General features: G+C 35.0%; 1 protein-coding gene across 1 annotated transcript in view; it reads right to left on the bottom strand.

Annotated features, from left to right (window-relative positions):
* Window positions 1-5,049, bottom strand: part of Cntln (centlein) — a 259,628-nt gene that overhangs the window by 47,509 nt on the left and 207,070 nt on the right. The window lies entirely within an intron of this gene.

Genomic DNA, 5,049 nt, shown 5'->3' with positions numbered 1-5,049 from the left:
CTGTGTTGGCATTATCGGAATATGCCAACACACCTGGATCCCAGGGTGTCCAATCTTAAATTCTTATTAGGACTGACATAGGACACTGATGCTGAATAAAAATCAAAATTCATTTATATCCTCTCAGATTATTCTTGTTCGTAATTACAGAGGCAGCAATTTAAAACTGTAACAAAAATTTTGCCATCAGAACTGTCTTGGAGTAGGATAATGGAGAGAAATTAAAATTTCATTGTATCTTGAGACTTTTGCAAGGAAGACCCTCATAAATGCATTCTAAATTTAATAACATTTTACTGGTGGATATAATTAATATTTTCTTACTCAGAATATTTCTCATTCATAGGGAACAAAACTGAAGGATACAAAATTATGTTTGTTTCCCTGTCAAGATTAGTTTCCCTGTCAAGCATAGTCACTGGTTGATCATATGAATTATCAAGACTATCATTTAAGCTTTTGGTCACTAGCACACATATTTCTACACAAGTACATATAAAGATAATACAGATTAGATTTATATCTTTCAAATTTAGTAATAAGAGTTCTATGTTTAAAATATGACTTTTTTGTTTTGATACTTGAATCCATTCAAGATTCAAAAAAGAAACAGAATATCACCAAAAAAGAATCTTAGGCAGAAAGTATAATTATCTATGTAATGAAATATCGAATGGAAATTCTACTCAGTTACAGCTTCACTCACAAAACCTCTTTTCTAATAGATGCACTTATTAAAAGCCTAAAGTATGTTTCAGAAAATGTCAAGCAAATGAAGGTAATATAGAGGACTTTTCACCGATGCTTTTGCTAGTAGTTAGACTTCAGTAGCCTTTAGAGACCATTAAGTACCCTTGGCTAATTGGCCAATGGTAAATTAACCCCCTTTTTATTCCAGCAGCACTATTTTAACATCCTTAAACTCTGTCAGTGCAGTGTGTGAATGACAAAATAATATTGTGCATGAATAATAAGCAGAAAAGTTAAATTACATTTCATGTTTCACATGCCATACCTGTGTCAGAGAACTTTCTTTTGAAGTCACTGACATTCAATTGTCTTAAACAATCTCATGTTGACATCATTCTGAGGCAAATTTTCCTAATTATTGTTAATTGCCTATCAAGGAAAAAACTCTTTTCATGAAGTGCAGTTGTCTAGCATGGATGAAGTTAGCTCTGCTGTGCACATCAAAGACAAAGCATGGCACTAAGGCGCTACTTTGCTATAAGGTCATATTAAATATGGTGTGCAATTAACAAAGTGGTCTTTATGCTTCTGGAAATGCAAATCTGCCTTGATGTGTTCAAATTAGATTTTATCATAAAAATATGGGTATCTGCAGATGGATAACAGGTAGGCTACTTTCACTAACATTTATGAAGAGTAAAATTAATTTAATGTTCTTACGCTTGGTAATATACGTACTAGATAATGACAACTCAAACAGGGTTTTTTTTTTGTAAATATGTTTGAATATACTTTCCCGGAATAAAAACACTACTATTTTAAAATCTCAAAATTTTAAAATTTGTTTATTAACATTTTAAAATTTAAAAGTAGCCCCCCAAACATTCAACATTTATTCTTAATTGGTTTGATGGTTTTGGTATTATAGAAAGTTATAAGTTTCTGGTAATGTTGTGTATTTCCAAATAGTCAGAATAACTTAAAATATTATCAAAATTAAACTGCATCAGTTCAACTTCTGGTTCCATAAGTATGTGAAAAATCACAGATATAAAAAGTGTGATACATGTAAAATTTGGAAGTTAACATGAAATTGGCAACAATTAAGAAGAGCTTGTTTGTTGCTTTGCTGTCATTTCAAATGCCATGTTCAAGTTAACTGGAAAGAGAGATGCGCTATCATAACATATACTTGGAACCAAAAGTGTACCATCACTACCAGAGATTTCTCAATATCCATGTGTTAGAATCAGTGTCAACCCTTACGACTAACCACAGGCCAGACCTGCTTCCACTGAATGCCTTCCTCCAGCAGGAATGAAAGGGGAGGGCAATCCCATCTGGGTATGTGATGTCTTTTTGAGCACATTGTTCTCATGTCATTTCTCCTTCATCTACTGTGGAAACTTAGCTAATTAGACCAAGTACTCAAGGGTACTGTAAGCCCCTCCATTTTTTAATTCTACTTGTCTCTTAGTTTTTTGCCAACATTTTTTTCAGTCAAAAATACCGATTCCCCAAACACACACACACACACACACACACACACACACACACACACACACACACAAAATCATTGACTAAACTCAGTGTATGATCATTTAACAAAAGTGAAAGTTGTTCTAGGATGATGTTAACACTGTTTCAGTATAGGACAACTGAAAATTTTTAGGTGAGGTTATATTGACTGAGCTATTGGGCACAGAGGAGATCAAACTCTAGAATGTCTACTCAAATCTATTGATTATTTCCTCATTTTCCTCTAATTAAATTCTGGTTTTCTTTTTTAAAAAAATGAAAAAATTGAAGCATTATTAGTTTTCTGTCAAAGTAGGATTATATTACAAGAATACTGATTTCTATTATATTTAATTACTCAAAAGGCCTTTGTTGGCTTGCCCAAGGAAATTAATGTCCACACATATTATTGTGACTAAAGGTCAATGACTCTAGACAATCACAAATTCCTCATAATATTTAATTTCTATTAAACCTTAAAAGAAATATGGCTATAGTGCTTAAAGAGGTTTTTATTGTTGTTTGTTTTGCTACCAAGGGTCAATCGCAGGGTTTTAGACAGGCTAGGCAAATACTATCACTAAGCTATGTTCCTGGTTCCTTAAAATATTTTAAAATGTTGTTATTTTATTTGTGTGTGTTTGCATGCTCATGTGCTCATATGCATGTGTACATGTGGGTCAGAAGATAATTTCCAGAAACTGATTCTGCCCTCTGCTCAGGCTGTCAGGTGTGCACAGCAGCACTACAAAGCTTTGACTCACTGACTGTCCTAGCAGGCTTATTGTCAACAGTGATAGTTCCGAACTTCACGTTCCATAAGCTAACACTTCTCAGCAAACCTCTGAGTGTATACACAGTGCAATGTTCTTATATGGTAAGCTATCATACTGCTTAACCTCATTGAGAAGCTGACTTAGGAAGCAGGGCTGGTTTCTCCATTTCAGAACAAACATGTTTAAGTCAACTGTCCTACAAAATTTCCTGTCTGAACCTGCTTGTCCCTTGGCTCTATAGGAGGGGGCAGTGATCAGCTAAGGGTATAGGAACAGCTAGAAGGCAAACTAAAATTACCAACAGAGGTTACTACTGTTTATCTCATGCCAGAAAGACTCCTGCAGCAGAAATGAGGAACTGAATCTCACCTGTGCAGACTGATGCTCTGCCCAGAATGTTCTACTAGGAACTCAACCATGGCTGTTTCAGGTAGGCTGCTATCATTCTGCTATCATGATAAATGCCTTATTTAATATTCCACCAGGAACTCCAGTATGGCTGCTTCAGAAGGGCCCCAGTCACTCTGCAGATAACCATGAATGTCTTATTTGATATTGCCTTTCTGCTGTTATTGTTGTTTTACTTGGAAGCCACACACTCGGGGACAGTCTACTCTACCAGGGACTCTGAATAAAGAACTCCAGTTGTCTTCCTCCACAAGGCACCTGATTCCTACTGGGTGTTGGAAGTGCCTGATTTGATGATGTTTTGCTATCTATTTGCTGCTTCTTCTGCTAATAACTTTTATTCTTTTACTTAAGCTTACTATATACTTAATAAACTCACTCAAAACCTAAATTCCATGCATCAGACCCTAGACCATACAAAAATATATGAACATTAAATTTATTTAAATTGTGTTGAAAGAGTTCACAATAAGTTAAATTAAATATCACCAATTTGGAAGGGTTATAAACCTAAGGATTAAAAATTAGCATTTGTAGTTCCAACTTTATATATTAAAATTAGTGAAAAATGATACATTTCTTAATGTTTTCTAACTATGAACAGAATCTTGATACTTGTGATTGAATACTTTAATTATAGTCAATAGTTAACTGCAATATGTCTAAGCCTTACAGACAAGTGGTTTTTCTTTTATGGATAAAAATCACTGAATTACAAAAACCTTTCCCAAGTTTACCAGCAGCAACATTAACAGTCCCATGATGCTACCCATGTGTCCATTTGCTCTAGCAGAGTTCTCAAGAGAAGCAGCTGCACACTGCTTTTCCGTACTCCCTGGGAGAGCTCCTTGAGACTCAAAGAAGATAAAAATTGGGTGCTTCAAAAATAATGGAAACATTTTTACAATTACGGACCTTGTTAAAATAAACATGCTAATGATACTTACATGAGTAATTTTTAATTAAGAAGTAACATTTAAGAAAATTAGCAAAGAAATACCTTTCATTGTATAAAGTATAGTAAATTTGTTCTAGGTAAGGACAAAGCAAGGCAGAATTTATGAAGTTTTATTGGAGTCTATATTTTCAAAGTATTATCTTAAGAAATTTCATGAAAAATTACTTTTAGCAAAAAAATTGCTTCATTTATCTTTAAATTTGGTTTCTATTCTGAATTTTCTGGTTAACATTTTTTACCAACTGTTGAGTTGTTGAAATAGGAGCGTCGGGGCTGCGTCCCCGGCACTTGGCCGCCCCCACGGCTAGCTTTACCCGAAATAATTACACGGAAACTGTGTTCTTTTAAGCACCGCTTGGCCCATTATATCTAGCCTCTTCTAGGCTAGCTCTCACACCTGGACTAGCCCATTTCTAATAATCTGTTGTAGCCCACGAGCTGGCTTACCAGGAATGATCTTAACCTGTGTCTGCTTGGAGTGGGAGAATCATGGTGACTCCTGACTCAGCTTCTTTCTCCCAGCATTCTGTTCTGTTTTACTCTGCCTACCTATGTTTTAACCTATGAGGGCCAGCCAAGCAGTTTCTTTATTGCTTAACCAATGAAATCAACAGATTGATATATGACACTCCCACATCATTGAGTCATTCAATGAATAAGGACAAGCAAACTTTGACTCACTCAAACAACACAACACAC

This window comes from Microtus ochrogaster, chromosome 10, assembly GCF_000317375.1.
Source record: "Microtus ochrogaster isolate Prairie Vole_2 chromosome 10, MicOch1.0, whole genome shotgun sequence".
Lineage (NCBI taxonomy): Eukaryota > Metazoa > Chordata > Mammalia > Rodentia > Cricetidae > Microtus > Microtus ochrogaster.
The sequence above is the reverse complement of the archived record's forward strand: the minus strand, read 5'-3'. Positions and strand labels throughout refer to the sequence as shown.